General features: G+C 37.2%; 1 long non-coding RNA gene across 1 annotated transcript; it reads right to left on the bottom strand.

Annotated features, from left to right (window-relative positions):
* Positions 1–3,729: 3,729 nt before the first annotated feature.
* LOC139457474 (uncharacterized) lies at positions 3,730–7,158 on the bottom strand. The gene is made up of 4 exons (XR_011652595.1): positions 6,934–7,158; positions 6,004–6,062; positions 5,059–5,133; positions 3,730–4,339 (listed from the first exon to the last, which is right to left on the bottom strand). It is a non-coding gene; the product is annotated as an uncharacterized lncRNA (long non-coding RNA).
* Between the last annotated feature and the right edge of the window lie 13,843 nt (positions 7,159–21,001).

Consider the following 21,001-nt stretch of genomic DNA (forward strand, 5'->3'; position numbering starts at 1 on the left):
TTTAGAAATTGTCCAAGTACTTCAAATGAGATAAAAATGCCAAAAAACAAAACAATTGCGATGTGCCCAACAACATGTTGAAGTGGAATGTGCACAATGTTTAATTGAAATCAGTCAACTAGTTCAGAAGGAATTGTCCCGAAAGTTATTTTCTGCGAACAGACCAACACACAGGAGGACACGCTGATTCCATTATACACCCTAACTTCGTTGCGCGGGTGCAATGAACTGATAATCTAATCAAATTATATTCACGAGGAATTCCTGAATAGATATTTACTCATTTGGATGTTTGAGACCTGAAAATTACAAAATGGCGACTGTGAGACCATCTTGTATTTCTGAATGAGGTTATATAACTGGATGTTGTGCTGATCATCCACACCTAGTTTCATAAAGAGCACTTATTAGTATGGGAAAACATAGGGTTAACTATTTAAATTTCGACCAATCAGAGGACTCCAATCCGTTGCTATTGTAATAAAATATACTTTGTGTGCAAAATTATATCTAAATATCTTTTAACAAATTCGAAGAACTAAATTTCGATCAATCAGATGCCTCGGTTACATTGCCATAATGGTCAGAAAACCTATTCTGTTGAGTCCTGAAATACATTGTGCCTAAATACCAAGTTTGTTCAGATCTTGTAGGCCACGGGCCTTTTTGTACAAACGATATACAATTTAGGTGCCAACAGTATAACATACATGTACAACACAGTCTTTTGAATTTTAGTTTTGAAAAAACAGTTTTAACATAATTGCATGTTATCAAAGTTGGAGTATTTGTGATTTACCATATTGGCGTAGGGTAGGGTCTTGCGATCACAGTAATGTATTAAACTTTAGAATATTTGGCAATGTGTGAGGTCAATTTCTGGTGTCCCCTGCCGTGATATTGCTGGAATATTGCTTAGAGCAGCGTAATACCATACTCACTCACTCACTCACTCTGAATATTTGGAAAGATGTAAAATTCAGATTTTATGTAACTTTGCCTCAGTGGGCTATAACCTGAACAAATTAACAAAAAGCTATATTTATTTTCGATATGGTATAGGTTATAAACTTTACAATTTTTAAATTCACGAGTAATATTGAAATGTCTTCCACGTTTATTTACAGTTATACCACTCAAATAGTTCTCATATGAAGTTGATGTTTTACACTATGCATGATAAGACATTTTGGGTCTTTCCGGTAGATCAGTATGCCTAACCTGAGAAAAGTTATCTTTTAACCGCTGACGTAACATATTAGAAAAAACAACAGTTTTATTACCCCATATTACACCAAATCACTAAATCCTAATCTGAAAATTAGTTTCGTTACCCAATTTACATGGTCTTGTTCATCGTACAACCGCAACATATTGTAACATTTTTTGGGTAGCCAAGATTCCTGTATATTGAAAAGAATTAGTAAAGATCTGGGATGGAATAGGTCTTCAGCAACCCATGCTTGCCGAAAAAGGCGACTATGCGTGTCGTAAATGGCAACTATCGGGATCGGCTGGTCAGGTTCGCTGACTTGGTTGATGAATGTCATCGTATCCCAAATAAGTGGATCGATGTTCATGATGTCAATCACTGGATTGTCTGGTCCAGATTATTTACAGATCGCCATCATATAGCTGGAATATTGCTGAATGTGGCGTTAAACAACAAACAAACAAGCAAATCCAAGTACAATGATAGAAACAGCTGGGTACTCTTCTAGTATACTTAATAAAAAATACAGCAAAATCTCTTCCCCATTTTGTCTATCTTTGTTATCATACCAGGTCGATCACTCTAGGTGAATATATGTAAATACACATAATGTATCTCGACTGAAACCAAACATATTTTTTTATCATTTAGAATAGTAACAGCATATTCTCCGTATCGAACATCAACAACATATCTTACCAGTGAATATTTTATCAAAACCAGTATTCCTTCTGTAAACGTCCCGAACTGAGACCTATTTGTGACTGGTTAACAAACAAGTTTATATTCTCGAAAATGTCAGTAAAGTAATTTTCCATTGACTAGGTTTCATATACAGCGACAATGTCATGTTCAGATAATAAAGAAACAAATCCAATATCTGAAAGTTTGTTTGTTAAATCTGCTATATTCCTTGCAATATAAGATATGCTTTTGCCTGTTAACTCGCTTTAACAGCCCTGCCCACCCCGTTATTACCCTGAGGCTGAGGTAACCTTCGACCTTAACCGGAGCACCCGCTCCTGGTCCACGGCTGACGATGTTCCACTTGAGTCGCGGTCTGATGCTTATCTGCTTCCAAAGTAGTAGCTGGCATGTCCTCAATAACGAGCCTCTTGTTCTCAGATCTGAGCAAAGTCACTTTCTCCCACAGCAAAAAAAGTGTAGGTTTCCGTCTTCCGGAAACCTTCCGGAAACCTTCCGGATACCTACCCATTTTGGATCCGGCCCGGATACCTTCCGGAAACCTTCCAAAAAAAAAATGTCAAAATTTGGGGGTTGCATTTTGTTCACTTAAGTTTGAAACACATATAAAAATTAACTTGAAAATACCAAGCAATTTGAAGGTTGCTGAAGGCATCCGGAAGGTTTCCAGAAGGTTTCCGGATGCAAATTTTCTTCATGACTTGCTTCTGGTAACTAATGTTAGCATGTGCATTTCAGGTAGCTGTTGTAATATTCTGGGTTACTTTAATGGTGAATATCCTCCTAAAACATTTTTTGAGAAGAAAATTGTTCAATTTCATATATTGTCCTTTTCAGATATTAATGGTATTTAATAAACAAACATCATGATATCCTTAAATTTCATGTCCAGACTTCCAGTTAGTACTGAGAGAAAGAAAAAGTCATTGACAATGTGCTCACTTGGGCCTTTGGTCCTAGTGAGATGATAATAAGACTATTTGTAACGGTACATGTACTTGTTATATCCAAAATACTAACTTCATTAAAATTTGCCTCACCCTAGTTTTATGGTACTACAGTGAGCTCTTCCTCAGTTACTGTGAATTATTTTATTAAAAGGGATTGAGAGTTAATTTGACACTAGAGTTGTAACCACTGCTCATATATGTGTATTCAAATAATATAACAACGATGCGCTTAATACTTCACAAATATCTCCAGAAATAGGCATTTTAGTCATAATTGCAGAAATACTTTATGAATGACCCCTTCACTATTGTCTTGATCTAACACTTCAACCCTTCATGAGTTATCACTTTTGAGTGTGAATTTGACCTTCAATATCAGTGATAAATATTTCAAAAACATTTCAAAGAGCTATCCAGCACATAAACCAAATATGCAGTCCTTTGGTAGAATTCAACATATCATTGACAAAAATATGAAAGTAATGTAACCAGTATATGTATAAGAGTTACTAAGACTTCTGCAGAAAAGGCAATTTAGGGGAAAATGTAGTATATATAGATCACACACGACCTTTTTCCAACTTCGACCCCTGCCCAAAGGAAGAGTTAGACCACAAACAAACTTTTTGTCTGGTTGTGACTTTGACCTTGACATAACAGATCAATGTGTCATCAGACGTTTTCAGAGCAAAGGAAACATGTGTTATTTATTCTTGAGATGCCCAAGCAATGCATGGTTTCATAAGATAAGTGGGGCTATTAAACTGAGGCAAAATCATGAAACATCCCCATTTACACAGCTGGCAAATGAAACATAAGCAACAATCAAATTATTAATTTCTTTTATTCATATGCCTATAGTATATCACACATTGAACAGTGTTCACATGATGGTTCCTGATGGTTCACATGATGGTTCTTCAATACTCATAACAGAGTGTGATAACTGTTCGCTTGACAGTACCTACGGATTATGTTCACCAGTTCAGAGAACTTACTTTCCCTCAATACTCCTTTTCTTTCTATATTGTCATGGATGAACAGGAACCAGGATGAGGGGATACCAGTTGGACTCTATCTCTGCAGCATTGTGTTAGTAGAATTGTGAACTTTCCATTTGGTGTTTGGGTCCACATTTAAAGACAATAAGTCCCATTTATCATTCCTTTCAAGTGTTTACCACATGGCTCAAGACAAGAATTTCCTGAATGTCCTGGAAGAATTCCACTCCAGCTTGGCATTGGTTGGTCTTCTCACATTAGGCAGACCAGCCTTTGTGTGTCCCAGTACCATTTGGCATACAACTTCTCGGTCGGCCTCAATTGAAATAACAGGACCCTCGTCATCGCTGTCTGCAAATCACCTCTGATATCTGAAGGGGTGCACCCTCCGTTTAGGACTCCCTTGTCTGGTCCTTCCAGACTGTCAACCTGGAGTACTCATCCAGGGATCTCAAGCAGGACTTCAGTTTCTGCAGCATAATGTACAAAGATTTTAGCAATCAAAAAGAATTGTTGCCACATGTACTTACAGATAGAAGGCAGCAAAATCACTTAAGTTATCATATGTGAGTCTTGTTATATGCTAAACATTTAAGATTATCACATCTCAAATCTCAACCAGACAAACCAGTGATTAATGTTATGAACTCGGTCCAGACAAACCGATGATAACTATTATGGACAATATCCCACATCACTGTGGTATGATTACATGCGATCAATGAGCCTACTCAATCACTACCTTATCTATTAATTAGGCTTGGAATGCTGGGAATCTTTTTAAGTGATGTCATTTAGTGATTGTTTCAACTCATCAACATGGAAAAATATATATTTACAATCCTTGTCATATAGCCAAACTATTGCTGGATGCAGTGTTAAAAAATGAGTTGGCTTTAACACTGCTTTATTAGCTTGATGTGGGAAGAAAGCCCTAAGTGATGCAGGTCTTTGATGAATACCACGAGCATGTGTATAATGCTGACAAACCTAGCAACATAAACGGGTAGAACCAGGATTTGAACCCATGACTATAGGTTTCTGCTAAGCCCAAGAGATGCAACTCTGCACAGAAAATTGTAGTGCCTTAGATAATAGGACATCCGTGCCCACAGCGATAAGGAACAAACTGAAGAAATATTTGCAAAATAACCATATGAACCAAACAGAATAATTTCAAAATATTTACCACTGTTGCTCTTCTATGGTCTTTCATTGCATTGATGCTGCACAGATGACTGTCTCTTTTATTCATCCGGACATTCTACAAACACATCACAGAAATGTCCAAACTGTACATGTTGTACATTTGATTCAAATGAAAAGACCCCGGTTGTGATTCCGACTTAGAACTGCCCTAATTATAATAATTTATGTCAAACATTCAGAAATGACATTTACCCCACATTTAACAAACGTCAAAACAATATTTTGACAACAAAGTCAGGGTCATTCAACACATACATTACATAGGAAATAACTTGTTCGACAATGCAGAGAGATCCTCACCGAGGTGAATATCATTCCATGAATTATTGCCAAATTTTCTTGAAATGCAGATTAATGCAATGCAGTATTTACTTTTATTTCTAGGCTATTTGTTTGGCTTTTCCATGGCACTGTTTTGACAGAGATCTAACCTTGATATGACACTTTGTTCAGAAATGATATAAATAAGAGAATACTTTATTATTCCCGAGAAAATTTGGGTTACATTGTAAAAGCACAGAGAAACAAGTATAAGATTCATGATTTAAGTTAAATACACTCATAGATACACACACAAACACAACATCCAAACACCAGGGTTAGAAATTGGCACTAGTCATTTTGACATTTTAAAGGTTTTGCTATATGCTATCATTTTAGGACTAGTGGACTGAAAGTGTTAGTTTCTACCGCTGCAAACACTAATCAACTAATGAATTGGGTGGTCAGACTAGGTTGTCATCATACTCTGAGGGCATGGATCTTTGCTGATAATAACAATCACTAGATTGCCTGGTCCATGATCAATTATTTACAGGCTGCCATCACAGAGCTGGACTATTGTGAGTGTGATGTTTCACATTGCATTGAAATATACCATGATGAATACATGTAGTTTGTATTTATCACAAGCAAAAATACTCACTCAATACTTTGTATCCCCCCTGAGGATGTCTGTGAACCTCCCCACAAACCCTGAACATGCTGAAACAGAAAACAACTAACTTGTCTTTATCCTTTCAATGTTTCAGTGTGAATTTGTTAAAGATTGATAAGCTGTCATTATTCATTGTAATCCATATCTCACTTTCAGGTGGTTCAGGTGGCAATACATGATTGGAATTGAATGCTACATTTTGTTTGACATGCACTTTGCCAGATTTATACCCTTGGTAACGGGTTATAGCTAAAACGGCACCTCAGCAAAACGTCACCAGGCGAAAACGGCACCGATTGGCGAAAACGTCACCTCGCCTCAGGCGAAAACGGCTACTATTGCCTGGCGAAAACGGCACCTTATGTATTTTTAACCTTGATAAAATAAATGATATTAAACTCACATCGTCTCTTACAAACACTAATAATAGTGAAATTTTTAAACAAGTTTACAGTAGAAATTAGCCCCCTACTGTCCAGGACATTTTTTGTGAGGCCAAGAGAATATCCTCCTGGTAAATAGAGGTGCCGTTTTCGCCTGTCACATAGTAGCCGTTTTCGCCAAATGCGGTGCCGTTTTCGCCAGAGAAATCGGTGACGTTTTGCTGAGGTGCCGTTTTAGCCTGCACCCCTTGGTAACTAACCCTCATCATCAAATCCCAGCGTTATGTTGAGAATAAGGACACGACCCTTAAAGTCCTGCACCTGTAGCTCTTATGCAAGCCCAAATAGAAATACCATGTCACAACAAACACTTGATCATAATAATATCAAAAGGTTTCCGAAAACAACAAAACTAAAAGGCCCTTGACGTTTACAGTAGTAACATGGAGATCAGGAAAATATCTAAATCAATCCATTTCATAAGATATCTGTATAGAAATCATGGAACATTATGTCTCGAAGCCCTGCTACGTACCTGGCATCCGCAAGCTGCTCTTCCTTCGGCTGTAAATCGAGTTTTCGAAATACTTGACGTCCTCGTTGTGAATGGCTCAGATGGATTTAGACCGGGATTTCCGTGTTAGAGGTGATTGAGAACAATGTATCGATACACGAGGTAGGCATATCGCAATCAAGCATCACGGTGTACATCGATTACACGAGGTTTGAGTGTTTGTTTACATTTGTGTTCCAAAATGGCGCCCTCGGCCATACAGGGAATTATGGGTAGACTTGCTTGTCCCGGAATAACACGAGTTGGTCACGAATGACGAGCGGTCATTTCTGAAGCAGTTACGGAAAGAGACGGGGTTGGCCGATTACAGTTCATACAGGCCATATTGGGAGCCGCGGGGATTTCGACAGTGTGTATTAGGAAGTATACCTACGTCGTGTATGGAATATGTGTTTGCCTACAATGCCTAGATAAGGCAGTGTGACAAGGGATATCCCAGCGGACGTAATATTCCTACAGCAGAAATTTTTCACAACCTCGTCAAAATTGGCGATTGCAGCTGATGTCATGCAGGGAGCTGAAGACGTGACATATTCAGACAGAGGCCATATTACATATAGACTGTTTACATGGTCTCTGATTCAGGTAAGGAATATGTGAATAATATGGATCACGTATTAAAGTTATTTATCATCTGTAAGCCACTTATTCAGTTTTATATATGTTAGTAAATGTGTGATTTTATTTTTGTAGGATAGCAATCTACCTAACTTATGTTAATCCTTGCTAATGTATATGATGTAGAAATATGTTTGCCTACTTATATTCCTTTAACTAGATACTCTAATGTGACTCATTTTCTTAGTTCATATCGTACCGTCAAAGCAATCTGTGGTACTCACCAATCTGTGAGAATGGTTAATAGACTAAACTTACTTTTGCAGGTGTCAAGAATCAAGAACAAATTAAATGACAGAAGTTTTGCAACAGTGAACATAGTGAAGTGGAAGATAAGACATTTGAAAGGTATGGATATTTTCACTTGAACTTGTTGAAGAATACCATGATGACAACTTTATCATGGTGGGAATTTTGGCGGTGGGGTAGCCTAGTGGTTGAAGTGCTGAAGACCAAGGTTCATGCATGCATGTCAAAACTGTCATGCATGGTACAATATGTGAAGCCCATTTCTGGTGTCCCTCGCCGTGATATTGCTGGAATATTGCTAAAGGCGGCGTAAAACCATACTCACTCACTCACTCACTCAGATTAGCTCAATGTCAAGCTGAAACTGGACTACAGGTATACTATATATTTCATATTTATGTTAGTAAGTACTGTAGGAAATGAATAGTAATTTTATAGAAATTTCATATATATCTCCCCTTTCTGCCAACAACATCACAACATCTCCAGATAACAGACAACGACAATTAGTAGCCCTTTTTGCCAAAACAAGGTGCTGTTTTAGCCTCACCCATAAGAGATAACTTAATAGATCGGGTGATCAGGCTCGGTGACCTGGTTCATGGCATCTGACAGTGACCATCTGACAGCGTGGATTGTTGTTCACAATATCAATCACTGGATTGTCTAGAATCTTGGGCCTACCTTTAGAATACAGTACCACAAACTTTTCAAACAGGTCACAATACCCTCTGATGTAATTTGTAGTATTTTGTTGCCTGACACACTGGCAAAATAATACTTTGTGATGTCAGGGGTCATTGGGTGTACATATATATGCTCTATTCAGTGGTCTATCGTCTCCACATGCTATGTTTTTGCATAAGCCCAGCAATGTTGACAGTTTTAATCATTTGTTTACTAAATATTGCCTGCGGCTGCGCATTTTATATCAAGTGCTTGGTTATGAAAATTGATTATATATTGAAACTTATAATGTGCAATAAGCGGGTTATAGCTAAAACGTCACCGATTGGCAAAACCCTTGCTGAAAGCGAAAACAGCGATTATTACTTGGCGAAAATGGCACCTTATTATGTTTTACCTTGGTAAAATAAATGAAATTAAACTTGGATTGATAACTTGCAAAGACCAATAATTGTGCAATGTTAAAACAAGTTTACATTAGAAATTAGCCTCTACTCCAACGTATCCTATACGCGACTCAATTTATTGTGATAACATGCTTTGAAGTAAAATATATGGAATTAAACACACAATGTCTCATACAAACACAAATAGTTGTAAAACATTAAAACAATTTCTGCCCTAACATGACAACAAATAAATCAACCAATATGGAACTTTTTTATTGATATGTGGCAACAAACATACTTCAGGCTGTAAATTTTACAAATGGGTCAATATCTATGTCATCTTGTTTCTCCTAATGTCTGTGCAGGTGCTCGCTACAATTTTGGAACTTCTTTACAGCTACAAACAGAAAATACCAGAACAGTTTACTACTACAAATCAAATACTGTATGGGTTTCACTGAAAGTGTTGCCACAACTGAAAATCTTCAAATATCTGTATTTGGGTATAAATTTGACTATGGTTTCTGTCAAATTATCTATTCCTGCCTCAGGTAAGGATGCAGTGATTTATTTAAGTGCACACATGTGCACATACTATCAGTTAAGCAATAATGTAGTTTTTAAATTGTAAGTAGATAATTCAAGTATGAAACCATATTGATTAAATCTAACAGATTCTGACAAAAATGCATGTATCGATGAATTCTTTCAATGTTTTCCTGTACATAATTTTCAACATTACCATATTAAGCCATTTTCATGTGTATAATAATACATATTATTTCTAATAATCGCGTAATTTGGACACACAAATATAAAGCAACCCAATACTTGCCGTAACAGGCGACTATGCTTGTCTAAAGAGTTGACTAACGGGATTGGGTGGCGGTCAGGCTTGGTGACTTGGTTGAAGCATGTCATTGATCTCAATTGTGTGGGTCGATGCTCATGATGTCAATCACTGGACTGTCTGGTCAAGACTCGATTATTTACATATAGCCGGAATATTGCTGAGTGCGGCATAAAACAACAAACCAAACCAAATCATAAAAAGCGCCATAAGTCGGGATGGGTCATTTGAGATTAGCAAGTTTTATGTGTCATGAAAAGATATGACTTTGATTCAGTGAAAATTTGCATCATGATAGTTTCAACTGTAGGCACAGTTAATCTAAACAGTTAATCTGATTTTTGTACAGTTTCTGTTTATTAATTGTTAAATGTCTTTGTGTTCAAATAAGCTTTGCCTCTTCACCAACCCTGTTCTTCTTTTGGAATAAATAGTGTCTAATTCAAATACCATCACTACTAATCATCCTAGTGAACAAAACAAAGAAATGCACATCAAAACTGTCATTATTATATATCAGATATCTCATAAAGTAGAAAAAATCTGTTATCCAGCAAGATACATTTCCTTGGTCCCCAGAAGCATGTTACATAGTAAACTGACTTGATAGGTTGAATAGCAGTCAGCATGGTTGTAAATGCACAACTGACTAAGCCGTCACTACTCAATTAAGTAATTAACAGACAATTGCAAGTGCTAATACCCACCCGACACTAATTGCCCTGTTAATCCCAAGCCCACAATGAGTTGACATTGAGTTCATTTTGCTAATTAGCTTTTTTTAGAGTAGCAAGGTAATAAACATCAAAGGTGGGGCAGGCTTTGATCATGTGTTCTGTAGAAAAGATGATGTCACTTGTTTTATGTTTATTTAGGATTAGCTACATCCCTTGATGCTACCAAGGCAGCCCTTGAGATTATCTGACAGTTTGGCTGGACACAAACAGATGTCTCCCTTGTAGCACACTATGTGTCAGACAAGGACTTTGACCACTCTGTGCAGATGCATATCAATGCATAAAGAACATTGGGTAGATGATTCAATAATGTCATGCAAGTCAAAGTTGGGTTTCACTGTATTTAGAAACAGACGATGTATCCAAAACTTTATAACAGTAATCATGATTAATTTAAACTTTGCCAGACCAATATTTTTGGCAGATTTGCATGTTATTGTTAATCTTTATAAAGTTATTTTTCAAAAAAGATAGGATATGATAAGATATGATAAGATATGATAAAAATATGATAAAAATATGATAAAAATATGATAATGATTTTAGTCAAGAATATTGCCATGAATATTTTAATTCAGATCAGAACAAACGGGGAGGGTCACCCCAAAAATGTGAGAGTCTCTAGGGGAGGGACCGGTCATGTAAAAAGGGTTATGAAAAATGGACAATAAAATATAAAGTGCTTTGCATTGTCTTTCAGGGAGGGTAGTGTCAGAAATGAATGAGAACATACCGGTAATACATGACCGGCCCCTTTAATGTAATATACATAGTTTTTAGTTGATGGTTCAGGTTGTGCTTTTGAGTTGAATTTCTTATCACTGTGTATGTCGGACTACCAATTAACGGTAGATATTAAATATCCATAGTAACTTAGATAAATACTTCTACAGTCTCATCCTAATTTGTCAAAATTTGAATTTCAATATAGTTCCAATAATGAATGAATGAATTTGGTGAGAATATCTATTGTCTGAAATCCTAATGTACTTTCTTTTGTATTTGGTGTGCTAGGGTAGCCTAGTGGGTAAAACGATCTCTGAAACCCAGGTTTGATTCACCACTTGGGTACAATGTGTGAAGCCCATAGCTGCAATATTGTTAACGAGCTGCATGAAACTAAACCAACTCACTCGCTCATTATGTTGTATTTTGAGATCACTTACATGACCTGTCTGATTGAAAGTTTTGATTATTATGAATAGTTCTGTTTTTATGTATAAGAACTTATGTAACTTAGTTTTGCATTGTCTTGTTTACCCTTCCATATATTTTGATGTAATGCAAACATTCAAGCAAAATTCAGGTGAACCGTGTGGCGCTTAAGGTATTGTTTTTGAAGACCGGATACATTTTTGTATTTTCTGAACACTTTTCTGTTTGCAATGGCTTATTTACATGTTCAAAGATTGGTTAAATATCAGTTGCAAGATAAATTGTCAATACCCCACTGTTCGAGAAAACAACTTTTTACATTTGTAAATATGTTTTTCATATTTTTTGAATAACAAGTTTCTAAAGATGTTATGAATTGTTTCAGGACTTGGATTTCACAATCTGACACCAGCTACATTTAAGAAGATCTTGCTCAGACATGTCAGACAAGGGACTTGCCGGATGATGAACAATCCTCCCCATAACAACCAACAGATTCACCTCAGAAAGTGATGATTCTGAATGAATAATGCCACATCAGTGTGACTATAGTATAGTGACTATAGTATGACACTAATCAAGTCTGAATGAATTTATGCCAAAGCACTGTGACTATGTCCAGGTTGTGTACACCGACTCTGACTATACAAATCTGAAAGACTTTTGTGGTTTACTGCAGAAACATAATTGACTTTACATATTCTTCTTCCATGAAATTCTTCTGAGATTTGACTAATTTGTTTATTTAGAAAATTGCATTGAAGAGTCTGTTCTGTAATTTCTTGCAAACACCACTGGTTACTTTATGCTAGTTCCTCTTCTTGCTTGATCAAATTTCAATTTGTGATATGTACCAATGAAATGTCATATAATCAATAAATATGATTTTTATTCCAAAAACATTATTTGTTTTGCGTCATAAGCATAAAGAAATATGATACTGATCAGCCATAACATAGGTGCTGAACAAATATGAAATATACTAATGCCCTGAATGTTTTCCTACTATAACAAAAGTTGTAGTTTCACGCTAGTAATCAAATGACATTGATATTTTTTTCTGTGCTTTATTTAGGTGTTTTCTATGGATGCCATTAGTCTTATGCACCAATTTGGGAAAATTGTATTGTGTTTCGTACTCCCATGAAACTACACTGTCCAGATATAACAAGTACTGATACCGTTCCAAACTAATCTTTTAATTTCACCAGGGCCAAATGCCAAAGCATGTAGCCAATGACTTTCCATTTTTGTGAGAATGGTGTTATGCCACTTTTAGCAATATTGCAACAATATCACGGTGGGTGACACCAGCAATAAGCTTCACACATTTGTACCCATGTTGCGAATCGAACTTGTGAACAATGCATGCCCACATATCTCAGTTTTAGGAGGATATTTACAACTAAAATAACACAGAATATTACAACAGCTATCTCATATGTACAGGCTAACATTAATAACCAGAAACAAGACATGAAGAAAATTAGCATCCGGATACCTTCCGGAAACCTACCAGATGCCTTCAGCAACCTTCAAATTGCTTGGTATTTTCAAGTTAATTTTTTAATGTGTTTCACACTTAAGTGAACAAAATGCACCCCCCAAATTTTGACATTTTTTTTGGAAGGTTTCCGGAAGGTATCCGGGCCGGATCCAAAATGGGTAGGTATCCGGAAGGTTTCCGGAAGACGGAAACCTACACTTTTTTTGCTGTGTCCAGTTGTTGCTTGTTACGAATAATTACAAGACACCAGGCAAAAACAATAAAAAATGTGAAAATAGCAAAAAGTACCCCATATTTCCAATCAAACTTTTTAAGAATCTTTTACAATAAGGGGCCGGGCGATATGTACGATATTAACCCTTAATATAAAAAAAAAATACATTGAGGGTTGTTTTTTTACATTAAGAGTAATTTTTACATTAAGAGTAATTTTTACATTAAGAGTAATTTTTACATTAAGGGTTGTAGCAATTGTACAACTGAAGGCACTTCGTAACGTCATGACGAGACAGGCAAACTCCAAACAAACGTGACGTCTCATGGACAAAGAAGTAGGAGAAAGGAGTAGCTTCACTTAGTTTGATAAAGGGCAGTTACACAACCAGACAGACCGATGGGCTGCCTCGAAAGACAAGAAGTAACAATTTGTGCAGGCAATTGTTGGTTTGCCTGTGTATAGTTACGCCACTGTATAAGTAATATGTTCCTGTTGGAACTTTAATGACTGCGGCCACTGTCCGACTGACACATCACTTACCTTCTGACGTAATATATATTAATGCGCACATTCCAGGAAAACTTGCAATCTTTAGGTAATGTTTGTGAGAGATGGGAAGTTGTTCTTCGAGCACAGAATAGAGGAATTATATCAAGTTATCACGTGAGTGTGTTGAGGATGGTAAATATCCTGTATTAGGAACAAACACGTTGTTTTCACGTTGTTTTCTCAATATTGTAGAAATCAATAACTTCTATTAGAATCTTCATCAACCAGTAACGTTTAATGTGTACACAAACAGCACAGCTGTTTTTTTATACATCACTCTTTCACTCATTCTCCATTCACGATCACCAACCCACGCATGCACACCTTTCAAAGAGACTATTGTGACATATAAATTAATGGTTGATTTTTCACTGTATTTCATAGCGTGCATGTCTCTCTCTTTTTTACAGAAGTCTCGGAGGCTCAATGGTTGGATGTGTATTTTCCTGCAGTGGGAAATTTGGAATGGCTTTATATTTCTATAAAGTTTGGGGTAGCGGAGTAAAAAGGTACCACATTCATGCTGGAAAAGGTGACTTTACGTTGAATGAATTTGAGAATATAAACGGAATGTCGTACACCATGCACATGAAATGGAATTATGATGGTTCATTTGCCTTTGCCATATCTAATGATGCAATATTCTTAATCAGGTATTTAGATGGCAAGGAGCAAACAGTATTGAAAGTCCGAAATAAATTTCATGGAGCTTTGGCACTTGTATGGACCAACACATCCATTTTGGTTTTTGAACTTGGTGGTGTGAGACGTAATAAAGTGTTTAGCATAAGGTGCCTTAAATTCTAATTAATTTCGTAAAACCACTGTAGCTGGGGTGTGTCTGGGAGTTTAGCGGAAAAAATTGTTGCAGAATTCTTCCAAAATATACTTTTGTCATAAATAAAAGAAAAAAATACTGTCTGCCACCAAAAATGATATTGTTACAAGCTGTTAATATTTATTTATCCTCCACCAGATTACTTCTCAATGATCTACATGTAAATTAGTCAATATATGGTATTGCATCTTGTCAATCCTCAAAGCATGTGAATCGAGGGTTGTCATACAGCATACATTATATCATGTACAGAATACAGCATATAATGTCGATTATATAGTATATCAAATACTCAATACAGTGTATCAGTAGCACAATGCAGTATATCATGAACAGAATACAGTATATCACATACGCGATACAGTATATCTCGTACCGACACATTATATAACCTACGTGATACAGTATATCTCGTACACGATACAGTATATCACTAACACGATACAGTATATCACTAACACGATACAGTACATCTCGTACAAGACACAGTATATAACTTTGAGTATATAGTATTTCATGCACTCGATACAGTACATCAGTAGCACAATACAGTATATCATTAACAGAATACAGTATATCACATACACGATACGGTATATAACGTACGTGATACAGTATATCTCGTACATGATACAGTATATCATGTACACAATACAGTATATCACATACACGATACAGGATATCACGTACACGATACAGTATATCTCGTAATAGATATAGTATATCGCACACACGATACAGCATATCAGGAGCACCATACAGTACATCATGAAGAGAATACAGTTTCACACATACATGATACAGGATATAATGTACACGATACAGTATATCACATACAGGATACAGTATATCATGTACACAATACAGTATATCACTTAGACGATACTGTATATCTCGTACATGACACAGTATATCACATACACGATAAAGGATATCACATACACGATACAGTATATCAGGGGCACAATACAGTATATCGCGTACACAATACATCAACAGAATACAGTATATAACGTACGTGATACAGTATATCTCGTACACGATACAGTATATCACTAAGACGATACAGTATATCACGTACACGATATAGTATATCTCGTACTAGATACAGTTTATAATGTCGAGTATATAGTATAGCACATACTCGATACTGTATGTCAGGAGCACAATACAGTAGATCATGAACAGAATACAGTATATCACATACACTATACAGGATATCACATACACGATACAGTTTATCACGTACACAATACATTATATAACGTAGGGTATATATTGTATCATGTACTGGATACAGTATATCAGGAGCACAATACAGTATATCATGTACACGATACAGGATATCACATACAAAATACAGGATATCATGTACACAATACAGTATATCACGTACACGATACAGTATATCAGGAGCACAATACAGTTTTTCACATACACGATACAGTATATCACGTACATAATACATTATATAACGTAGAGTATATAGTTTATCACGTTCAGTGTACATTATATCACATACAAATACAGGATATCATGTACACAATCGGTATATCACGTACACGATACAGTATATAAAGTACGTGATACAGTATATAAAGTAGGGTATATAGTATATCACGTCCTCGATACAGTATATCAGGAGGACAATACAGTATATCATGAACAGAATACAGTATATCACATACAACATACAGTATGTCACATAAAGTATCTAGTATATTACGAACAGTGTATAGCATATCAAGGACAACATACAGCATATCACGTGCAGTGTGCGCCTGGCGATTTCTCATATATGCAGTGTCACACATGCTCCCCTCTCATCCCCTCAGGCAAACTTGTCATGGGGGATGTCACCACGTCACAAGTCAAGCACCACTGTGATGATCAGGGTCCTAATCTGGTGGTAATCGGTGACATACCGTATCGGGTTGACGTTCATCCACCAAGTCAGTGAGCCCAACCACCTGATGCCGTCAGTCGCTTTCCATGACAAGCATGGGTTCCTGAAAACCAATTCTAGCCTGAATCTGCAAGGGTTGGATTTTTAAAACTTCAGCTTGCAAGTCAACTCCACTAGAGGCATGGGTAAATGTGGACGAGGTACTATGTGGTCTGGTCATATAGCCATCTCAGGTTTATGGTCAAGCTTAAAATCTATATTTACCTGATCCAAGTAGACACACACATCTGCAATAATTCATCTTTTCAAACGGAAAATGGACCAGGAAACAAGTTTACACATTTAATGACACATGAACAGAATGTTCAATTCGCGCTCCAGTAACGTCTGTTTCCCCCTCTCACTTCAATGCATGCACTGAATCACCTTGAACGGATCAAACATCTAACACAGTATCCCATATCTCTATCAGCCTGTCTCTCAGTTTCTCTAATGTAGTCAGTAAACTTGGGAGGCGGCCCATCTTTTTCATTCCACGTGTGTTCGATTGAAGAAATATCTGGAGAGAGAGCTGGCCACGGGATCACATCCGAGTGTTCTGTCCAAGTGAAAAATCACAAAAAAAGTCCGAAAACGGCACATCGATAGGCTGGATGACCTCGTCACGGTAACGCTGCCCATACAAATTGCCATTGATCACATGCAAAAGAGTCCTCTCTCTCGGTGATTCCTTTCCACCAATAACACTGCTTCCTCCAAAACTGTCTTCCTCAACAACAGTTCTAAGCGTAACGTTCGCCACGACGTCCATATACTCGTTTTCGGTCATTGCCGTGGGACAGGTAAAAACGAGGCTCGTCAGTGAACAGAATCTGTCTCCACTGAATAAACGTGCAACGCACTCTCTGTCTGCATCTCTGCAGACGTAATCGGCAGTGATTGTTGGTCAGAATTGGGCGTATGGCTGGTCTCCACGCAAGAATCCTGAAACGTCTAAGTCGGCGACGTACAGTTAGTGCCGATATTCAAAGACTATGGATGGTTCTCACAGTGATTGTGACAGGCTGGAACCAATTTCGCAGATGGGTGGCTCGTAACGGTGTTTGTTTGCTGCCGCCGCTGCCATGATGTCCAAATGGTGTTTTTGTGCACGTTCAATCGCCTTGCAACTTCACGTTTCAACGTTCCTGACTGGGGCATACCAATTACTCTCAAGCTGTCATTTTCAGATATGCGGAGCATCTCCAAAGTTCAAATAATGATTTAAATATGATGTGTTTTTCCGTATCGCAGTTGTCACGACAAGCAGAAACAATGCATACCAAATCCCTACAACACGCTTGCTTATACAACCTTGTTTACATCATCAACTGCATGATTACTGCATGCAAGACACCTTTTGCCATCAGAACATGCTTTTTCCGCTGAGGTTGCTCTTGTGATTTGCACACCAGAAAGTTTTTCTTTCATGCAACCAATGGGAAAGCAGTGTTGCTGAGTATGCACGTAAACCCTCGAGAGATGTGCAGTTGGAGCTGAGACTTTGGTTGAACATCTTGTTGGTTATATTGGTCCAAGAAAGACAACAAAGCAGTAGATCGCCCACCGTTACCAACATCATCATTACTGAATTAACCCTGGTTACCATAAACACCCTCTTTATCCCTTTCACTGGGAGACAGCTGATGTCGGTTTTCAAAGAGGAAGAACCAAGTCATCGAGTAGAAACCTGTCACCACTGCCTCTATCCACTGCCAGACTGATCTGACATGGGTCAAAACTGTCCATCCACTTCCAACTGCTTCACTTCAACAACCAGCTGTGACAACTCAAAAACCAAAGACCGTCGAGGAACAGAGCGAGATCAAGAAATCGCTAAACTCATAAACAGCGAAAGGAAATAATTGAAAATGAAGCATAAAAAGAACAGCTGCAAACACAAAAGGCCACCTCTTCAGAGGTTCAAACAGAGGTCTATAACTCCTTTGGTCCTCTGGACATGGCGGTAACTCAATCTCCTCATGAAACCGAAAGGAGTACTACAAAGTCTTCCCAATGTTTGCGTGACATTTCACTTGGAAGCATCACCATGAATCCCCAACACATTATACAATACACTATTATCCACAAAATCTGAAATTGCCAAGAAACTTGTTTAGGCAAGTGGGTACCAGAAACGTGCTTCACACATTGTACCCATGTTGGGAATCGAATTCAGGTCTTCGGCTGGACGAGCGAACGCTTCAACCGCTGGGCTACCCGACCGCCCCACACTAGAAAGACAATTCAAATGGCAAAGCTGTTAGTGCCACCATCATTTGATTCAGAACAGTTTCCTCAATAATCCCAGATTCTCGTTCAATTTGTACTGCTGAGGCCAAAGCTATCTCAACAGCTTTGACCTATATTCAACAACAAAACCAATCTAAAAATTGCATCATCATCTCTGATTCGTCTTGTCTTAAAAGTGACATCGTCTTTTGCTGGTTGCCAAGTCATGTAGGCATAATAGGTGACTCAAAGTCCGATGATACAGCTAAAGCAGCTCTTGACATAGCGCTATCTCCACTACTGATCCTGTATAGTGATTTCAAACCAACTATTAAAAGTTTACTCGGGATCTCATGCAAAAGAGGTGGGACACCCAGGTAGGACGCAATAAAGTTCACGAATTGAAACCAACAATCGATCATACCTACTTGGGTTGTCAGTCAAGACATGACGAGGTCGTTTTACGACGATGTTGTATTGTACACAGTCGGTTAACCCACGAATATCTGCTCAAGACAGATGCGGATGAACCTCCTAAGTGTATCCCTTGTGATGAAAGGTTCACCGTCAAGCATATATTGCTTGAATGTGTGAACTTTGCAATCGCAAGGGATTCACATTATCAGAGTGTAAATCTGAAAGATATCTTTTACTCTGTCAACGGGCATCTCTTTTTCAGCTATTTCAAAGAAATTGGTCCGTATAATAATTTCTATGTATGTCAATAATAAATGCTTGTTTTTAAATTTTAGTGTGATGCTATTATGAACAGACATTATTGAAGGCTCCAGGTTGGCATAAAATAAAAACATTGTCGCTCTGTGTGACACGTAATCTTATCATAAGAAGTAACTATCATCAACCAATGTTTTTTCAGCCAACTCATTGCTGAGTATTTCTTAATATTGGCTAGTATTATGCACAACCACCAGGAGCTAAAGTGATGACGTAAATCCTGCTGGGGTATCATGCAGGAAGCCGAGATACTGAAAGTCCCCAAGATCCCCAGCGAGGTGGCCCAGCTTTGGTTACTGGTGACCTATAGCCCGTGTTTTAAAATGTATACATGATATTGTTATGCTCAAATATGTTCAATAAATTGTTTTTAAATATAACTTTGCATAAATGTCTCAATTGTAAACATATTAACTTGGTCTCGGCGCTACATGGCTGAAATAATGCCGTGCGACGTTAAAATTTAATTCACTAACTCGTGCATTCGTGCATTGGAGGTATCTCCAATTGAACAAATCATTTATATGGTGACATTCTTTTTTTTTAAATTACCAGTTTGTTGTTTTAGTGTTTAGAAAGTCTAGTTGCAAATTCTCTTTGTGCATGGAACAAATATAGGATTGAATCACATTTGTCTTGAGGCCACGTAACTGTGTGTATTAGTTATTTACATGGGCACAAATGAAAGTTGGTAGGAATGTTAGAGGTTGGTAGGGAGATAGTTTGTTGTGTATGTTTTGTAAAGGTTTAATGTTTATACATCAATTATATTGAATGGTCATGCTCTAATACTATTATGATGGTGATAGTGTGTGTTATGCATGTATATGTATATTGTATTTACCATGGCGTTGAAAGATATAGTTAAACTCTGCCGCTATATAATAAAGTGTTAATATTTGAGAACTGGAGAACGAGAGAGTAAGCTAGAGGAAAAATAAAGTTTTGGGGCGATAAATAAACATTTAGTTTTAATCAGAATATATGCTTTGTGTTCATGATGCTTCACTGATTATGACAAGGTTCCAGACTGATGGACTGCCACTGTTGTATTTTATTGCTTAACCTAAATGTTTATTAAATATTATTTTAGTATTTTATGTGCAACATGAGACAAAAGGCAATATGTATCCATTAGTAAATGTACGCGATATCTTATGTTTTTACGTTTTAAGCAATGTTAATTTCCCTCTAGTTTTTACTTACATTTACGCAAGCTGTGTGAGTCCAGATGATAATTGTCTGGTTTGTAAACGCCATTACATAGCAGGGTTTTGCTTGTGCGGCGTCAGGCAATAAATACTTACTATTTATACAAATT

This window comes from Haliotis cracherodii, unplaced genomic scaffold, assembly GCF_022045235.1.
Source record: "Haliotis cracherodii isolate W230 unplaced genomic scaffold, xgHalCrac1.p SCAF_12, whole genome shotgun sequence".
Taxonomy (NCBI): Eukaryota; Metazoa; Mollusca; class Gastropoda; order Lepetellida; family Haliotidae; genus Haliotis; species Haliotis cracherodii.